The following is a 21,216-nucleotide window of genomic DNA, read 5'->3' on the forward strand; positions in this document are numbered from 1 at the left end:
GGTATGGAGGCGTTTGATGAGCTCCTGTCGATTAATGTTCCCTGGAATCAGGAGTCCTCTGGTGTTCTCAGGATTTGGACTTAAGCCTCCTGCTTCCGGTTTTCAGTCTTATTCTTGAAGTAGCCTCAAGACTTCTCCATCTATACAGCACCATTTATAAAACATCCAGGTTAAAGATGAAAAGTTTCTCCACAGTGAGGGAAACCCAGAGAGGTTCACAGAGTTACATGGAGAAGAGAAGAGGGAGGAGGGAGATAGAGGTGACCAGGATGAGATGAGGTGGAATCAAAAGAGGAGAGAGCAAGCTAGCCAGTAACCACTTCCTTATGTGTGCTCCACAGTCTGGACCACTCAAAGATGTTCAAGGAGTTATACAGAGAAGAGAAGAGGGAGGAAGGAGACAGAGGTGGCAGGAGGATAAAGAGGGGAATCAAAAGAAGAGAGATCCAGCCAGTAATTAGTTTCCTAAGTGTTCTCCACTGTCCGGAACACACAAAGAGATTCACAGAGTTGGGTAGAGAAGAGAAGGGAGAGGGAGGAAATAGAGGCGACCTGGTGGAGGAAAAGGAGAATCCAGAGGGGGAGAGAGCAGTCAAGCCAGTAATCTCGCTGCCAAGTAAAAATGGGTACTGACGATTGGGTTCTTAAAGGTACAAAATTGATAACAAATACCAAAAAGCAAAGATTAAAAATCTAGAGTAGAGGTTGGATTTTCAAAAATAAAATATTAAAGAAAAAAAATAAAAAAAAGTCACATAAATTATATAATATATATATATATATGAAATTTGTTTTAAAAAATAGGGTCTCTCTTTTTTTTTTTTTTGCAAAGTAATAGTTGGTTATAAAAATTAAAATTAAAGAAGTAATAGAGGATTTAAAAATAAAAAAATAAAGAAGATTGTAAAAAATAAAAATATATCTAGGACTTTCTCTGGTGTTGCTGTGGGCAGTGTGGGGGTCAGTTCATTTTCGGATAGTTCCTTGGTCTGGCTTATATTTCTCCAGATCTATAGGCCCCTTCCTATGTAGTCAGTACTAACTACAGGGTTTTAATCTATTGCACCTGTCACTTCCAAGGCGGGTCCCTCTGTTTTAGCTTCTTCTGTTTGCTGGTCTCTTCAATGTCTAATTTCTGCCCTGGCACAAGGGGGCGGTGGTGGACACTTTTTTAGGCTCACTTGTTCAGTCGTGCTGTGGGGAGGGAGGGATGCCGCAAACAAATATATCTGGCTTGTGTGGGGAGTGCTCCCAGTGTCTTGGCCACACTGGGTTTGCCCCCGCTCATGGCATGTGTGCTTTCCCCATTTACACAGATTAGGTTCTAGGTTGCTGTGCCGGGAATTGTCTGAGGCTGGCCCTGGGTTGTATGCACTTCCCAGGTCTAAGCCACTCAGGTTCAGGTACTTGTGTAGTCCTCAGAGGCACAGACTCGGTTGGGCCTGTGTTTTGTGCCCTTCCCAAGTCCGAGCCGCTCAGGTGACCAGGTGTTTGGCGAAGGTGGTCGCTGTGACTTATCACCTCCCCTGTCCCTACCGCTTGGTTTTCTGGGTGTACAACTGGCGCACCTTCTCAGGTGGATGTTGACTGTCCAGAATCCCAAGAAATCTTGGTTAGCAATAAAGCCTGCTTGCAGTTTGGTAGACGATGCCTCTCTGAGGCCACGATTGCCCCCTTCTGGCTCTGGCTGCCCTCGCCTGCCTGTCACCGGAGGGGGATGGGCTGGTCTGCAGCCGGCTAGCTCTGTTCAGTCCTTTGTTCTGTGAGCGGGCCTGACAGTGTCTTGCTGCTGCTACTGCTAAGTCGCTTCAGTCGTGTCTGACTCTGTGCGACCCCATAGACGGTAGCCCACCAGGCTCCCCCGTCCCTGGGATTCTCCAGGCAAGAATACTGGAGTGGGTTTCCATTTCCTTCTCCAATGCATGAAAGTGAAAAGTGAAAGTGAAGTCGCTCAGTCGTGTCTGACTCTTAGCGACCCCATGGACAGCAGCCTACCAGGCTCCTCCATCCATGGGATTTTCCAGGCAAGAGTACTGGAGTGGGGTGCCATTGCCTTCTCCGGTTAGGGCTTTTCGTGTGGTATCTATCCCACAGTCTGGTTTGCTAGCCCAAGTTAGCTCCCTCAGATTGCCCTCGGGGCATTCAGGCCCTGTCCTTACTCTAAGCAATGCAGCCCGTGCCTCCCTGCCCAGCCCCTGCTTGCTTGTGGCGGATGCAGGCATCTGCGCTGTTTCTCCGCTGGGGGAGTTACCAATGGGCATGTAATCTGTGGGTTTTAATTATTTATTTATTTTTCCTCCCAGTTATGTTGCCCTCTGTGGTTCCAAGGCTTGCCACAGACTCGGCAGTGAGAGTGTTTCCTGGTGTTTGAAAACTTTTTGCTTTTTAAGACTCCCTTCCCAGGACGGAGCTCTGTCCCTACCTCTTTTGACTCTCTTTTTATCTTTTACGTTTTTCCCTACCTCCTTTCGAAGACAGTGGGCTGCTTTTATGGGTGCCTGATGTCCTCTGCTGGCATTCAGAAGTTGTTTTGTGGAATTTACTCAGCGTTCTTTTGATGAATTTGTGGGTGAGAAAGTGGTTTCCCTGTTCTATTCCTCCACCATCTTAGGACTGCCCCCGTCCTTTAGCTTTTTAAGTTACAGTGTTTTCATATATCTGAGTCCTAAAGGAATTCAGATGAAGTCTAGGGGAAATCAGAAGAGAATCTAAAAGAGACACTACAAAAATCTTTGTATTTTTGCTTTATATTCATTCTCAGCTAGATTTATATTCGTTCTCAGCTAGATTTACATTCATTCTCTGCTAGATTTTTAAAATGTCAGTGAGAAGATTACAAATTTCATGGACTAATAAAAAACCAAGGTTGATATTCAGTGCCATGGCTCAAAGTATAGGGACCACAAAACATAGTTTTAAGAGTACAAATAGTTTTTAAGAGTACAAACTTTCTAGCATAAGTTCTGGAGGTCTAATAATGTACAGCAATGTGATGATAGTTAATAATGCCATACTCGAAGTTTGCTAAGTTTGTCCATTCTTACTACACAGACACATACACACACACCAAAGATACTTATGTGAGGTGATGGATGTGTTAATTAATTTGATGTGGTTATCATTTTGTAGTTTATACGTATATAAAATGTATAGAATTTTATTTTTCACTTATACCACAAGAAAGAAAAAAATAGAAATTTATTTAGGGAAAAAAACAGAACTCCCACCCGAACCCCACAGTAGATGATTTTCATTGTAAAGTGAAGTTTAGCATTAATAATAAAGGTTAAAGAACGGGTCTGGGGAGGAAGTGCCAGATGGGCCATCCAGAAGCAAAACAGTAGTATTGTCCCTGTGAATCTTCCATCATTAGAGCTCCTTTTCTGCCTCTCAGGGGTTAAGGCTTCTAAGGATTGATATCTAGGTTTAATTCTAGGACATGCTTTGGGAATAATGAAAAACATTAAGTTCTACAGGGTGACTGAACTTTAGTTAAAATCTAGTCTGCCACCTGGATACCTACAAGGCTCATGTGCTAGTTTTTTTGTTGTCCAGCTACAGTGACTAGCAAATAAATCAGGCACATCAGATCAGCAGAGACTGTGGATCAATTCTGCTTTTCCAAGAAATGAAGTCCTAGGAGATGTTTTGTCCTTTTAGTGGAAGTCAGACTGAGGCTGCAGTTCTTTTTGCCTGTCATGGAGTGGAAGTAGCCATGGACAGTTAAAGTTATTGTGAACCAGCACTTTAAAAATGCCAGACACTTGGAATTCATTTATTTTGTAAGTGCTTTCATAGGTCATTACCCATTCTTTACCCCTTTGAAACCATTTAAGATATGCTAGGATTGGTAATCGGAGAAAGCAATGGCACCCCACTCCAGTACTCTTGCCTGGAAAATCCCATGGATGGAGGAGCCTGGTAGGCTGCTGTCCATGGGGTCGCTAAGAGTCGGACATGACTGAGCGACTTCACTTTCACTTTTCACGTTCATGCATTGGAGAAGGAAATGGCAACCTACTCCAGTGTTCTTGCCTGGAGAATCCCAGGGATGGCAGAGCCTGGTGGGCTGCTGTCTATGGGGTCACACAGAGTCGGACACGACTGAAGTGACTTAGCAGCGGTAGCAGCAGCAGTAGCAGCAGCAGCAGCAGGATTGGTAAGCCTCACACAAAATTCACTTTGGACATTGAATAGGTTGGATTTTTTTGAGCAGTATTTATTCTCTAAGATTCTAGGACTCCTGGGGACCACATCCCTTTGATTTTTGACATTCAGAATTTCCATTTCTTCCATTCTGTCATCTGGGTGTATGAGACTGTGAACCTTGCAAAGAAGAGAGAGAGCTGTTAACATTAGTTTGTGCCAGCACTCTCACAATATATCTAAGTTCTCTATATTGTATTTTGTACTTTTGTACATTTAATTGGATTAAACAGGTACCCAGTGCTTTGTGTGTCTGGAGAAGATTTCTAGGTACTTTAATGTACAGAAAGCAGAGTAAGAGTCCTATGGCCCGAGAAAGCTTACATTCTAATACACACAAGGCACAGTGTGTATCATAGTCTTGAAAGGAAAGACTTTGGGGAGATCTGGGAAGACTTCTTAGAAAGGATGACATAAGACTAGAAGGCAGTCGGGTGTAGTTTTGAACTCTAATACTAGTTTCTTTGAATTCAAATTGCTGGTGTACCACTTACTCGTTGGATGATCTCGGGCTATCTTCTTGCGCCTGTTTCTTGAGGAACTCAGATGATAACATCAGATCAGACCTCACAGCAATGTTGTGAGAAACAAATAAGTTGCTTACTGTAGAGGTCAGGGCCTCTCCATTGGTCTGGGATAGCAGAGGACCCAGGGGGAGGGCTTAGGAGGAGGGTCAGGATTGGGTTGGTGGATTGGATCATGCTGTCTGAGAGGTGAGGATGGAGTGGAGTGGGACAAGAGTGTAGATGGATGAGGGGGATGTGGTTGCAGGGTTTGAGATGAAAGGGCCTGAGCTTGAGGTCTGGTGTGGATGATCAACAGAAGCAGACAGGCATGAGCCCCAGTGCAGAGGCAGATGCTGATCAGACTGGCCCAAATGGGGGCAGAGAGACAAGAGAGTTATGGAGGGTACCTTGGCAACCTTCGTTTGCAGGACTAGATTGATGATGGTCATGCTTAGGAGTTTGGTCATACAACTGGGGTTTTTCTCTGCTAATATCTTGCAACCAAGGGAAGCCAATGTTGGGTTTGTTGATGAATGAGGAAGGGGCAGAAACAAACCTTAGGTCACCTCCTTGCTGTTGATCAGCCAGATTCCTAGGTAGCCTTGGGATTCAGGAGGACAAGGTTGTGGAAGGAACACTCAGTTTGACCATGGATGAGGATGGAGATTACTTAGAGACTTCATGTACAACCCAGGCAAAGGCTGGATGATAGGATGTAGAGAGCTGTGTCCGAGTAGTGGGTGGCCAGAAAACTCAGAAGTGTCCCATTTATTCAGATGCTGTCTTCTCCAACAATTGGGCCTCCAAAATAGTTTAGAGAGCTTTCAGAGTAATCATCTCAGGATTTAATGAAAGAGAAATAAAGTGGGTGGTGTAGCAAGACCTTTTTACTGAGGTTTGAAAAGCAATGTAGGGGAGACGAGGCACATGTGCAAAGACTCATTTGAATCCCACTTCTGTCAGGTACTTACCTGTGTCCTGTGTCCTGTGTTGATATGCTTAGCCGTGTTTGACTCTTTGAGGTCCCATGGACTGTAGCTTTCCAGGCTCCTCTGTCCATGAGATTTTCCAGGCAAGTATACTGGAGTAGGTTGCCATTTCCTTCTCCAGGGTATCTTCCCAACCCAGGGATCGAACCTGCGTCTCTTGTGTCTCCCGTACTGGAAGGTAGATTCTTTACCACTAGCACCTCAGACAAATTACATCAGCTACAATCTTAAAACTTCTTTCCAGTTTTATTGAGATATAATAGGCATATAACATTGTGTAAGTTTAGGGGGTACAATATAACAATTATATATATTTATGAAATGATAACTTCAATACATTTAGTTAATACCTATCACCTCACATAGTTAAATTTTTTCCCCTTGTGACAAGAACTTTTAAGATCTACTCTCTGAGCAGATTTCAAATATACAATGCAGTATTGTTGACTATAATCACCATGCTGTAAATCACCTCCCTAAAACTTATTTACTAAAATGGGAAGTTTGTATGTTTTGACCACTGTCATTAATTTCCCCCTCCATCTCCTCTCCATGGCCCACCTCTGGCAACGCCTGATCTTGTTTCTATGAGGTTTGTTTGCTTGTTTGTTTTTAGATTCCACATATGAGTGGCATCATGCAGTATGTCTTTTTCTCTGTCTGATGTATTTCACTTAGCGTAATGCCTCAAGATCCATCCTTGTCAAAAACGGCAGGATTGCCTTCTGTGTTATGGCTGAATGATATTCCACGTGGCAAGTGAGAGTAATAGTACGTTATGCACTGGGCTGTTGTGAGGAATGAAGAGTGGTTCATGAAATACTGACACGAGCTATGTGTGAATAAACTCCATAAAATTGTGGCTCCACTCTGCTCGAGCCCTCAGCCTCTCCCAGCCCAACTCCTTGAGTCTTCTAGCCCAGTGCTTCTGCAAGGTCATTGTGCATCGGCACCACCTGGAGATCCAGCACCACAATTTATTTAGCAGGTCTGGTGCAGCCTGAGACTATGATTTCAGGTAGGACCCATTTTGCCGAGCTGGGAACCACATTTTTTTAAAAAAAAAAATGTTTTTAGATTTTTTTTTAAAATGTGGACCATTTTTAAAGTCTTTATTGAACTTGTTACAGTATTGCTTCTGTTTTATGTTTTGGGGTTTTTTGGCCACAAGGCATGTGGGATCTTAGCTCCCTGACCAGGGATTGAATTTGTACCCCTTGCATTGGGAAGTCTGGATTTTGCAATCAATGGGACCTGGATTTAAATTCCAATTCTACATCTTTATAATTGTGTGAGTTTTGTTGAGTTCTTTAACCTTTATAAGTCTTAAGTATCCCAACTGTAATATCTGGATTATAATACTCACATGTCAAGGTTTTTGTGAGAATTAACATATAGAAAGTGGCACAGAGTAGCTACTCAAGAAGTGGTAGCTTTCATTAGAGATATATTAACAGCAGTGTAAAGTCAAAAGGACTGTGAGGAAGGTGCAATCTTCTGAGAGGGAAGCAATGGCAAAAACAAACAAAACAAAACAAAACTGGCACTACAGAGTGGTTTCTTGATACCACTTGTTGGGGCAAGAAGGAGAGAACCCTGAGACCAAGCCCCATGCAGTCAGCAAGCCGCAGAAATCTAACACGCCAGGGACTGGTGGTATTTCAGATCTGGATGTAGGGTTGGGCCATGAGGATACCTAATGGATGTCCCCATCATCAGCAATGTCAGGGGAAAGAGCCTGGCTCCGTAGCGGTACCAAGCTGCACAGAAGCCTCATTTTCCCTTAGCAAAGCACAGCTACCCCTCTGTAGCAATGGAGGAGGGGGGTGATCAGATTGACGCTTCCTGGGCGTCTTTCTGAGCACCAAGACAAGGATATTGGCCAGAAAACGTACTTGAAGTCTGGGACCATAATGTAAAGATGAACTAGTAAAGATGCTGTGGGATTGGATGGAGGCGGGGAGGTTCACAGAGAGGAAAGGATAGCAGTCAAGTGGCTGGAATGAACTGGAGGAAGGTGAAGAGGAGGGCTCCTAAATGTGCCACAGAAAGGGCAATGGTAGAGAGTGGTCAGGGGACATTGCTGGGGAGGAGGCAAAGGAAAACGTCCCGGTGGTTTCCAGTAATCCCTAATATACCATCATGAAAAATACTCTTTCACAGAGAGAGAGAGCATGCACAGCTCTTCACCCTTCCACACCCCTGAAGGGGCTGAAGTTAACTAGTTAGTAAGCACTCAGTCACCAAGGAAAAACTGCCTTCTCTGTGGGGTTCCCTGAATCCCCTGCAGTTCCTGGGAGGCCTCATGAGCTAGTCAAGCGGATTTAGTCTTGTGTTAGCAGCAAGCCGAACTCCACTGGGCTTTCCCCCACCTTCCTCCTGCCAGTCTGACAGAGACAAGGAAGCCCCTGTGACCTACACCGTGCAATAATGGCCAGAAAGTGTTTGGCTTGTGTAAACATCTTTTCAAATGTTTATGTGGAATTGGAAAGAAAACCAGAGAGAGTCTGAAGAAAAGCAGAATGTAGAGGTGAATGCATCTTTGGCTCTAACTGTGGTTTCCATGTATTTGTTTCTTTTTCAAGTAAAAAGCTCCAAGTATTTTAAATGACATTCACAACATCATTGTGGAAGACAATCACGAAGTGTATTTGGAGTTATAAAATTTGCTGCGCATCATCAGGGATCAACTCTAGTCTTTCTACAGACACACGCATTTTTCTATAAACAATTGCTCAAAAAAGTGGTCTTTCAAATTTCAGTAGAATGCTGTTTTTTTTTTTTTAAGTTTATAGGAAGAAATGCATGATGGCATGCTTCATCAATTTGAAGTTATCTTCTCTCACTTGTATAAGGTTTATTAAATATATTTAATCAGTGAGGATGAATGAAATTTTTACAATTCTCATGTAGACAATAATGTCATTAAATGTGTATGGCATAAATACATCAGCCCAGTCGGTGGGATTTTCCAATTTATTTTCAATCAAAACTTTCTTCAAAAATTATAACTCACAAGATTATATGTCATCACTTGTTCATCCATCTGAAGGGAACATAATTTTCCAATTGTTAAAGTCAAGAATGGAAATTAACCTACAGTGAATTATGCAGTATGTGTACCACATACCATGCCAAATAAGCCAGGAAGGGCAAGTGGCAAAGCCACGCTGCAAAAGAGACCCAGAAACAGAATCAGGCTTCCTGATTCCGTCAGGGTCTCCCTAAAGAGTGGCTTTTCTTTTCTTGAACATGAGTTCCTCCACAGGCTCTCCCTGCATCAGCCAGAGTGCTTACCTGGGTGAGGTGGTGGACAAGCCAGTCAATGAAGACAATGAGCCCCATAGCACAGGTGCACACACAGCAACAGGTCAAAGGTCCACTCCTTCTGAGATTGAAGCTGAGGTCTGTTCTCAGCATATCTTGTGTCCCCTTCTGAGGACAGTGTCAGGTCAACTGTGTCCATTGTTGTATTCCTAGCATCCCACACTGAATAAATGTTTGGTGAATAAAAAAAAAATGAATGAAAAAACACCAAGTTCTGCCTGCCAAAATGCTGGTGAACAACTCTCACCCAGTTAATCCTGTTCCTAAAAGACAGACTGGCTAAAAAAAAAAAAAAAAAAGGCAAACTCAGATCTGCAGAGAAATCTAAAAGTCTCAAAGTGTATCTCTTACTGGTTTTGCACTTTGAGGGAATGTTGTCTCCAGGTCTCTTACCCTGAGGCAGTGAGGAATACTAAAAGGCAAAAGGTTCTTCCATCCTTCACCATTCTGACAGAATAGTTCAAGTTTCTGTACGGTGTAGTAAAAACTGGCACTGAAAGAGATCTGCAATTCATTAAATTCCTAATCCTAGTCTTACTTCAATTGTGACTGTGGATTGTCTATATACCCCTCTGAAATTTTGCAATCCATTTAATCCCTGTCCACACTATTCCTTAGAAGCACACTGATTTACGGCTGATATCTATATAAATTCACTGACTCAAGGCCAGGGAATAAGCACTGCAGGACAAGAAGCTTCACAGAAGGCAGTACCAAAGATTGTTGTGTAATGGACACAGACACCTTCAACCAGTGGGTGGAAAGAACATCACAGGCAGAAAACAGAGCCTGAGTAAGGGCACCAAGGTGAAAGGTCATGGTTACATCAAATGGTCCTTACTGCTTCCTAGCATGTGATCTTGGGTGAGTTACTTAACTGTTTTGAGCCTCTGTGTCCTCATCTGTAAAATAAGAATAATACTAGCACCATTTCACAGGGCTGTTGCAAAAATTCACAGGCATACTGGATATCAAAGTGCCCACCCGAGTGCCAGATACAGAGTAAGACCACAATAAATGCCTATAAACAAAGTGTGATAAGAGAAAGCAGAATAGTGGTTATCAGCTGCTACTGCTAAGTCGCTTCAGTCGTGTCCAACTCTGTGAGACCCCGTAGATGGCAGCCCACCAGGCTCCCCCGTCCCTGGGATTCTCCAGGCAAGAACACTGGAGTGGGTCACCATTTCCTTCTCCAATGCATGAAAGTGAGAAGTGAAAATGAAGTCGCTCAGTCGTGTCCGACTCTTAGCGACCCCATGGACTGCAGCCCACCAGGCTCCTCCATCCATGGGGTTTGCCAGGCAAGAGTACTGGAGTGGGGTGCCATTGCCTTCTCCGTGGTTACCAGGGACACAGTTTAATAGGGACAAGGTTTTAGTTTGGGATGATGTAAAACTTCTGGAAATGAAGTGTGGTAATGGTTGCATGCTGTGATTCATGGGGTCGCAAAGAGTCGGACACGACTGAGCGACTGAACTGAACTGAATGGTTGCATAGCAATGTGTATGTATTTAATGCCACTCAACTGTGGGCTTACAAATGTTAACTGTTTAACACTGTTTAACACACTGTTTAACACTGGTTCTCATATTATTTTTTGTTTGTTTTATTTATTTATTGGCTACACTGGGTCTTCGTTGCTGCATGGGCTTTTCTCTAGTTGCACAGAGTAGGAGTTGCTCTCTAGTTGCAGTGCTCAGGCTTCTCAATGAGGCAGCCTCTCTTGTTGCAGAGCACAGGTGCTAGAGCACAGATTCAATAGTTTCGGTGCACAGGCTCAGTTGCTCCATGGCATGTGGGGTCTTCTTGGACCAGGGGTCGAACCTATGTCTCCTCCATTGGCAGGCAGATTCTTTACCACTGAACTATCAGGGAAGCCCTCTTGTATTATTTTTGAGAGGTGTTTCTTAATTTTGAATGCCACACATACTAATTAGAGCAGACTTTAAACATGCAAAAAAAAAAAAAATTTACCTCCCAAAATTTCATCATCCAAAGACACCTCTGAATGTTTTTTTTTTCTCCTAGTCCTGTTTTCTGCACAGTATTTTATTTGTTCATCTGTATATCATGGTTTAAATGATTGGACTGATATATATTATACAACATTGTTACCTTTTCCAGCTAGTATTATAATAATTTTTTCATAATATAGATTCTTCACAAACATACTTTCCAGTGGCCTCTGCACTGGTTAAAAACCATATGAAAAGGTCACTGGAGAGCGTCACAAATGCTGAGACTTTCCATGAAATAAGAAACGCAGTCTTGGGAGGATGGGTAAAGGGAGTTTGAACTCCTAGTCCCAGGCAAATATTACCCTATTTCAAATTGAAGAATGCAACCGGTATAGACATTCCACATGGAACTTCATTAAATTTCAACTGTGGGAGAGGGAGAGGGTGGGATGATTTGGGAGAATGGCATTGAAATATGTATAATATCATATATGAAATGAGTTGCCAGTCCAGGTTCGATGCAGGATACTGGATGCTTGGAGCTGGTGCACTGGGACGACCCAGAGGGATGGTATGGGGAGGGAGGAGGGAGGAGGGTTCAGGATGGGGAACACATATATACCTGTGGCGGATTCATTTTGATATATGGCAAAACCAATACAATATTGTAAAGTTAAAAAATAAAATTAAATAAAAAAAAAAGTTTCAACTGTGTAACTCCTCAGGCAGAACAGGCCGAGGTGGCTGAGTCCTTGAATCTATCTGAATTGGTGGAGAGTTTGTTGGAAAGGTCATCAACCCTGAGATGTGTAAGAAAATTCCTTAGTGTTGTAGTCCTTATGCACAGGCTTTCTTCTCCCCTAGGTGTGCATCCAGAAAAAGTCCTGCTCTCGCTGCTCTGCTTCCCTTACTGCAGTGTTAAAATGCTGAGACTCTTTAAAGATGTCCAGGGATGATGGGAGACTGAACACAGTGGGCCTAGCTGAGTTGTCCAGTAGTTCTCAGGACGTGTTCACTTTGTCATTCAAGATTAAGACTTTAGTGTCATTTAGTCCTAAACTGTTTGTGCACATGTTATGTGTGTCACATGGGCCCCAGACATGGCCCCTGCAACGTGCTGCAAGAGCATTAGCAGCAGAAGCCTAGATTGGATCAGCAGAAGCCTAGACTGACATCCATAGACTGGTACTTCCCTGGAGCTGAACTGTGACTGTGTTGACTTATTTGCTTTTGGCAGTTATGAGACTGTGAAACAGAATGAAGATTTCTTTGACTATAAATCTTATCCCAACTGAACATTGACGACCTATGCTATCCTAATCATCATACTAGAAAGTATCTGCATCAGTGATTCTCAACCACAGAGAGTAATCATAATCCATCTACTCAGTGTGTTCTCTTGTGAACTAAAACAAAATGTGTGTGTATCTGTGTACACACACCAGAAAATTGGAAGTGGCTTTGCCTCCCCAAAAGAGGAAATCTTTGCAAGTATGACTCACTTGACTTTTTTGATCTTTGTGGTTCAGATGGTAAAGAATCTGCTTACCAATGCAGGAGATTCGAGTTCTATCTCTGGGTCAAAAAGATCCCCTGGAGAAGGGAATGGAAACCTACTCCAGAATTCTTGTCTGGAGAATCTCATGGACAGAGGAGCCTGCCGGGCTTTAGTCCATGGGGTCTCAAAGAGTCAGACACGACTGAGCAACTTTCACAAAATTTGATGAGATTTTTTTTTTAGGTGATTTCCCATTGACTTTGGAAAAAGCCACTCAACACACAACTCTGCTATTCTGAAAGAAAATAATTATTACATTGCATAGGAAAATACTTTGCTGGCTACTTTTGGCCTTCTTTTTTTCATTCTTTGTGTATTCTTTTCCCTGTGTCAGTTTCTAAGTCTTTGTTTTAGAATGAATTACTGAGCGGAACAGATCAGTAATTAACAGGTGCCTGGAACGACCTTGTCCAGTGATTAAGGGAAGTCATTGAATATTTAGCAGTGTGGGTTTTTTAAAAAAAAAAATAATAACATTTATTTAGCATTCAGAATTTACCACTATGCCAAAAAGACATGTTCATGTAACATGTAACAAGTGACATGTTCATTCAATCTTTACAACAAGCCTGTGAAATGGTGGGTACTATTATTATCCCCTTTTCTAAGCAAGGAGATTGAAACTTAGTTTAACTTGCCTAATCAATAGTGGAGACAGTATGAAATACTGCCCCTTATATTTATATAATCTGAGAATATATTTGGAGATTCTGGCAGGAAAATTTTTTTAATATATTTTTTTATTGAAGGATGATTGCTTTACAGAATTTTGTTGTTTTCTGTCAAACCTCAAAATGAATCAGCATAGGTATATATACATCCCCTCCCTTTTGAAACTCCCTCCCATCTCCCTCCCCATCCCACCCCTCTAGGTTGATAGAGAGCCCCTGTTTGATTTTCCTGAGCCATACAGCAAATTCCCATTGGCTATCTATTTTACATATGGTAATGTAAGTTTCCATGTTACTCTTTCCATACATATCACCCTCTCCTCCCCTCTCCCCATGTCCATAAGTCTTTCCTCCATGTCTTCATTGCTGCCCTGTAAATAAATTCTTCAGTACCATTTTCTAGATTCTGTATATATGAATTAGAATACAATATTCGTCTTTCTCTTTCTGACACATTTCACTCTGTATAATAGGTTCTAGGTTCATCCACCTCATCACAACTGACTCAAATATTTTCCTATTTATGGCTGAGTAATATTCCATTGTGTATATGTACCACAAATTGTTTATCCATTCAAAAAATATGGAACACTTCAAGAATTTGCATGTCATCCTTGCACAGGGGTCATGCCAATCTTCTTTGTATCTTTCCAATTTTAGTATATGTGCTGCTGAAGTGAGCACTGGCAGGAAAATTTAATGGTGTGTTTTGAGTGTCTTCTCTGTGTGGAGCTGGGTGCTGTTTGGAAATAACAAAGATATATAAAGCATGACTATTGTATGTATGTATTTATTTATTTTGGCAGAGCCTTAACCACTGGACTGCCAGGCAAGTCACCCAACTCTTCTGTTATTGAAGTATTTTTATTTATTTATTTTATTTTTTTAGACTTGTGTATTTAAATAGCTTGCAACAAACTTTATTGCCCCATATATAGAAAGGGCTATATGAAAACACACATACACACATACTCTATGGTTCAGTTCAGTTCAGATCAGTTCAGTCACTCAGTCTTGTCCAGCTCTTTGTGACCCCATGGACTGCAGCATGCCAGGCTTTCCTGTCCATCATCAACTCCCAGAGTTTACTCAAACTCATGTCCATTGAGTCAGTGATGCCATCCAACTATCTTATCCTCTGTCATTCCCTTCTCCTCCCACGTTCAATCTTTCCCAGCACCAGGGTCTTTTCAAATGAGTCAGTTCTTCACATCAGGTGGGCAAAGCATTGGAGTTTCAGCTTCAGCATCAGTCCTTTCAGTGAAAATTCAGGACTGATTTCCTTTAGGATGGACTGGTTGGATCTCCTTGCAGTCCAAGGGACTCTTAAGAGTCTTCTCCAACACCACAGTTCAATAGCATCAATTCTTATAGTTCAACTGTCACATCCATATACATGACTACTGGAAAAACCATCGCTTTGACTAGATGGGCCTTTGTTGGCAAAGTAATGTCTCTGTTTTTTAATATGCTGTCTAGGTTGGTCATAACTTTTCTTCCAAGGAGCAAACATCTTTTATTTCATGGCTGCAGTCAACATCTGCAGTGATTTTGGAGCCCAGAAAATAAATTCTGTCACTGTTTCCCCATCTATTTGCCATGAAGTGATGGGACCAGATGCCATGATCTTAGTTTTCTGAGTGTTGAGTTTTAAGCCAACTTTTTCACTCTCCTTTCACTTTCATCAAGAGACTTTTTAGTTCTTCTTGGCTTTCTGCCATAAGGTGGTGTCATCTGCATATCTGAGGTTATTGATAGATATTTCTCCCGGCAATCTTGATTCCAGCTTGTGCTTCCTCCAGCCCAGGGCTTCTCATGATGTACTCTGCATAGAAGTTAAATAAGCAGGGTAACAATATACAGCCTTGACATACTCCTTTCCCTATTTTGAACCAGTCTGTTGTTCCATGTCCAGTTCTAACTGTTGCTTCCTGACCTGCATACAGATTTCTCAAGTCAGGTGGTCTGGTATTCCCATCTCTTGAAGAGCTTTCCACAGTTTGTGGTGATCCACATAGTCAAAGCCTTTGGCATAGTCAATAAAGCAGAAGTAAATGTTTTTCTGGAACTCTCTTGCTTTTTTGATGGTCCACTGGATGTTGGCAATTTGATCTGTGGTTCCTCTGCCTTTTCTAAATCCATCTTGAACATCTGGAAGTTCATGTTTCACATATTGATGCCTGGCTTGGAGAATTTTGAGCATTACTTAAATAGCATGTGAGGTGAGTGCAATTGTGTGGTAGCTTGAGCATTCTTTGGCATTGCCTTTCTTTGGGATTGGGATGAAAACTGACCTTTGCCAGTCCTGTGGCCCCTGCTGAGTTTTCCAAATTTGCTGGCATATTGAGTGTAGCACTTTTCGCAGCATCATCTTTTAGGATTTGAAATAGCTCAACTGGAATTCCTTCACCTCCACTAGCTTTGTTCGTAGGGATGTTTCCTAAGGCCCAATTGACTTCGCATTCCTGAATGTCTGGCTCTAGGAGAATGATCACACCATTGTAATTATCTGGGTCGTGAAGATCTTTTTTGTATAATTCTTCTGTGTATTCTTGCCACATCTTCTTAATATCTTCTGCTTCTGTTAGGTCCATACCATTTCTGTCCTTTCTTGAGCCCATCTTTGCATGAAATGTTCCCTTGGTATCTCTAATTTTCTTGAAGAAATCTCTAGTCTTTCCCATTCTATTGTTTTCCTCTATTTCTTTGCACTGATCACAGAGGAAGGCTTTCTTATCTCTCCTTGCTATTGTTTGGAACTCTGCATTCAGATGCTTATATCTTTCCTTTTCTCCTTTGTTTTCACTTCTCTTCTTTTCACAGCTATTTTTAAGGCCTTCTTAGACAACCATTTCGCCTTTTTGCATTTCTTTTTCTTCTGGATGGTCTTGATCCCTGCCTCCTGTACAATGTCACGGACCTCTGTCCATAGTTCTTCAGGCACTGTGTCAGATCTAACCCCTTGTACCTATTTCTCACTTTCCCTGTATAATCCTAAGGGATTTAGTAGAATTGTCAAAATGATAATGATTTTTTATCACAAATCAAATTTCTATTTGTGCATGGAACTGTTCCTAATGGGTCTCTTCTGTCCTATGCTTTGTACCCTTATCTATTTACCTCAAAGATATGTAGTCTTGATGTCTAGTAGAACACATCTTTGTATATTTTTATTCTTCAAAATTATTGTATATTTTTGACTTGTTGATATTGATGGGAATTCTGTAATTAACATGTGAAGTTATATAGAAAACCAAACCCAAACAAAAATATACTGAGTTTTGATCAGAGTTAATTGGTAGATTAGTTGGGGAGATCTGATAAAACTATGAAAATTCCTGCCCAGGAATATGACGTATCTTTCTATTTATTTAGATATTTTTATATTAATCAATAAAGACATTATTTTCTGTGTAATACTTTTGCACATTATGTTAAATTAGCTCCTAACACTGTATCATTTCCTTTACTATATATATGAAGAATCATGTATTATTTAAGAACACAAAAAATGATTTGAGTAATTATAGAGATTTGGCTTTTTGATGGAACTATATAACATCATAAATACATATAATGCAATTTTAATAAATTTCAATTAGGTTATTGAATATTTTTCAATTTAACATTAATATTCATTATAATCCAGTTAGAAATACTGTCTGATTTTCTGTTTTTAAACCTTTTCCAAAGGTTTATTCATTGATTCAGAAATGATTTACAGGGATGTTATTTAATTTCCAAATGTTTGGGGGTTTTCCAGGGATTTTTCTGTTTATTATTGATTTCTAATTTTATTCTGTTTTCATCAGAGAACATAGTTTGTATGCCTTTAAAGATTTAAATTCACTGAAACTGGTCTCATGGCCCAGTACATTTTGAATCAACATGACAGTTAGAATGTTAAGCCTGTGTTCTACAGTTGCTTGGTTGCAGTACTCTGTCATCAAATGAGGCCAAGTCTCATGGCGCATGCATTTTGCATCATCATGACAGTTGGAATGTTAAGCCTGTGTTCTCCAGTTGCTTGGTAGCAGTACTCTGTCAACAAATGAGGCCAAGTCTGTTGGCGGGCTAGTAAGTCTCCCACATCCTTACTTCTTTTCTCTTTATTTGGTCCATTAATTGCTGATAGAGGAGTGTTTGAACTCACCAGATGTAATGGTGGGTTTGTTTATTCCTCCTTTTAGTTCTTATTTCATTTTCAAACTTTGTAATTAGGAGTATACCTGTTTAGGATTGTTTTACCTTCTTGACTGACTCCTTTATCGTAATGACATGTCCCTCTTTTTCTCTAAGACTATTCCTTACCTAGAGTCTTTAGTATTAATTAACCACTTAAGCTTTATGTCATTAGGGTTACATAGTATATATATTTCTGTTATTTTACTTATAAGCTGTGACTTTATAATTGAAGTGAGTATCCTGTAGACAAGAGAGTTTGGTCTTACTCTTGTCCCCAGTTTTGACACTCCTAGGCTTTGTATTGGTGCCTTTTTCCAGGGATTTATCTGTTTATTATTGATTTCTAATTTAATTCTGTTTTCATCAGAGAACATAGTTTGTATGCCTTTAAAGATTTAAATTCACTGAAACTGGTCTCATGGCCCAGTACATTTTGAATCATCATGACAGTTAGAATGTTAAGCCTGTGTTCTACAGTTGCTTGGTCACAGTATTCTGTCATCAAATGAGGCCAAGTCTCATGGCGCATGCATTTTGCATCATCATGACAGTTGGAATGTTAAGCCTGTGTTCTACAGTTGCTTGGTAGCAGTACTCTGTCATCAAATGAGGCCAAGTCTCATGGCGCATGCATTTTGCATCATCATGACAGTTGGAATGTTAAGCCTGTGTTCTCCAGTTGCTTGGTAGCAGTACTCTGTCAACAAATGAGGCCAAGTCTGTTGGCGGGCTAGTAAGTCTCCCACATCCTTACTTCTTTTCTCTTTATTTGGTCCATTAATTGCTGATAGAGGAGTGTTTGAACTCACCAGATGTAATGGTGGGTTTGTTTATTCCTCCTTTTAGTTCTTACTTCATTTTCAAACTTTGTAATTAGGAGTATACCTGTTTAGGATTGTTTTACCTTCTTGATGGACTCCTTTATCATAATGACATGTCCCTCTTTTTCTCTAAGACTATTCCTTACCTAGAGTCTTTAGTATTAATTAACCACTTAAGCTTTATGTCATTCAGGTTACATAGTATATATATTTCTGTTATTGTACTTATAAGCTGTGACTTTGTGATTAAAGTGAGTATCCTGTAGACAAGAGAGTTTGGTCTTATTCTTGTCCCCAGTTTTGACACTCCTAGGCTTTGTTTTGGTGCCTTTTTCCAGGGATTTATCTGTTTATTATTGATTTCTAATTTAATTCTGTTTTCATCAGAGAACATAGTTTGTATGCCTTTAAAGATTTAAATTCACTGAAACTGGTCTCATGGCCCAGTACATTTTGAATCATCATGACAGTTAGAATGTTAAGCCTGTGTTCTACAGTTGCTTGGTAGCAGTACTCTGTCATCAAATGAGGCCAAGTCTCATGGCGCATGCATTTTGCATCATCATGACAGTTGGAATGTTAAGCCTGTGTTCTACAGTTGCTTGGTAGCAGTACTCTGTCAACAAATGAGGCCAAGTCTGTTGGCGGGCTAGTAAGTCTCCCACATCCTTACTTCTTTTCTCTTTATTTGGTCCATTAATTGCTGATAGAGGAGTGTTTGAACTCACCAGATGTAATGGTGGGTTTGTTTATTCCTCCTTTTAGTTCTTATTTCATTTTCAAACTTTGTAATTAGGAGTATACCTGTTTAGGATTGTTTTACCTTCTTGACTGACTCCTTTATCGTAATGACATGTCCCTCTTTTTCTCTAAGACTATTCCTTACCTAGAGTCTTTAGTATTAATTAACCACTTAAGCTTTATGTCATTAGGGTTACATAGTATATATATTTCTGTTATTTTACTTATAAGCTGTGACTTTATAATTGAAGTGAGTATCCTGTAGACAAGAGAGTTTGGTCTTACTCTTGTCCCCAGTTTTGACACTCCTAGGCTTTGTATTGGTGCCTTTTTCCAGGGATTTATCTGTTTATTATTGATTTCTAATTTAATTCTGTTTTCATCAGAGAACATAGTTTGTATGCCTTTAAAGATTTAAATTCACTGAAACTGGTCTCATGGCCCAGTACATTTTGAATCATCATGACAGTTAGAATGTTAAGCCTGTGTTCTACAGTTGCTTGGTCACAGTATTCTGTCATCAAATGAGGCCAAGTCTCATGGCGCATGCATTTTGCATCATCATGACAGTTGGAATGTTAAGCCTGTGTTCTACAGTTGCTTGGTAGCAGTACTCTGTCATCAAATGAGGCCAAGTCTCATGGCGCATGCATTTTGCATCATCATGACAGTTGGAATGTTAAGCCTGTGTTCTCCAGTTGCTTGGTAGCAGTACTCTGTCAACAAATGAGGCCAAGTCTGTTGGCGGGCTAGTAAGTCTCCCACATCCTTACTTCTTTTCTCTTTATTTGGTCCATTAATTGCTGATAGAGGAGTGTTTGAACTCACCAGATGTAATGGTGGGTTTGTTTATTCCTCCTTTTAGTTCTTATTTCATTTTCAAACTTTGTAATTAGGAGTATACCTGTTTAGGATTGTTTTACCTTCTTGACTGACTCCTTTATCGTAATGACATGTCCCTCTTTTTCTCTAAGACTATTCCTTACCTAGAGTCTTTAGTATTAATTAACCACTTAAGCTTTATGTCATTAGGGTTACATAGTATATATATTTCTGTTATTTTACTTATAAGCTGTGACTTTATAATTGAAGTGAGTATCCTGTAGACAAGAGAGTTTGGTCTTACTCTTGTCCCCAGTTTTGACACTCCTAGGCTTTGTATTGGTGCCTTTTTCCAGGGATTTATCTGTTTATTATTGATTTCTAATTTAATTCTGTTTTCATCAGAGAACATAGTTTGTATGCCTTTAAAGATTTAAATTCACTGAAACTGGTCTCATGGCCCAGTACATTTTGAATCATCATGACAGTTAGAATGTTAAGCCTGTGTTCTACAGTTGCTTGGTCACAGTATTCTGTCATCAAATGAGGCCAAGTCTCATGGCGCATGCATTTTGCATCATCATGACAGTTGGAATGTTAAGCCTGTGTTCTACAGTTGCTTGGTAGCAGTACTCTGTCATCAAATGAGGCCAAGTCTCATGGCGCATGCATTTTGCATCATCATGACAGTTGGAATGTTAAGCCTGTGTTCTCCAGTTGCTTGGTAGCAGTACTCTGTCAACAAATGAGGCCAAGTCTGTTGGCGGGCTAGTAAGTCTCCCACATCCTTACTTCTTTTCTCTTTATTTGGTCCATTAATTGCTGATAGAGGAGTGTTTGAACTCACCAGATGTAATGGTGGGTTTGTTTATTCCTCCTTTTAGTTCTTATTTCATTTTCAAACTTTGTAATTAGGAGTATACCTGTTTAGGATTGTTTTACCTTCTTGACTGACTCCTTTATCGTAATGACATGTCCCTCTTTTTCTCTAAGACTATTCCTTACCTAGAGTCTTTAGTATTAATTAACCACTTAAGCTTTATGTCATTAGGGTTACATAGTATATATATTTCTGTTATTTTACTTATAAGCTGTGACTTTATAATTGAAGTGAGTATCCTGTAGACAAGAGAGTTTGGTCTTACTCTTGTCCCCAGTTTTGACACTCCTAGGCTTTGTATTGGTGCCTTTTTCCAGGGATTTATCTGTTTATTATTGATTTCTAATTTAATTCTGTTTTCATCAGAGAACATAGTTTGTATGCCTTTAAAGATTTAAATTCACTGAAACTGGTCTCATGGCCCAGTACATTTTGAATCATCATGACAGTTAGAATGTTAAGCCTGTGTTCTACAGTTGCTTGGTCGCAGTACTCTGTCATCAAATGAGGCCAAATCTCATGGCGCATGCATTTTGCATCATCATGACAGTT

At 40.6% G+C, this 21,216-nt stretch overlaps 1 non-coding gene across 1 annotated transcript; it reads right to left on the reverse strand.

Annotated features, from left to right (window-relative positions):
* Positions 1-13,792: 13,792 nt before the first annotated feature.
* On the reverse strand, positions 13,793-13,899 carry LOC139181852 (U6 spliceosomal RNA). The gene has a single exon (XR_011565580.1). It is a non-coding gene; the product is annotated as a U6 spliceosomal RNA (small nuclear RNA).
* Positions 13,900-21,216: the final 7,317 nt, after the last annotated feature.

The sequence above is a fragment of the Bos indicus genome, chromosome X (genome assembly GCF_029378745.1).
Source record: "Bos indicus isolate NIAB-ARS_2022 breed Sahiwal x Tharparkar chromosome X, NIAB-ARS_B.indTharparkar_mat_pri_1.0, whole genome shotgun sequence".
NCBI classification, from domain to species: domain Eukaryota; kingdom Metazoa; phylum Chordata; class Mammalia; order Artiodactyla; family Bovidae; genus Bos; species Bos indicus.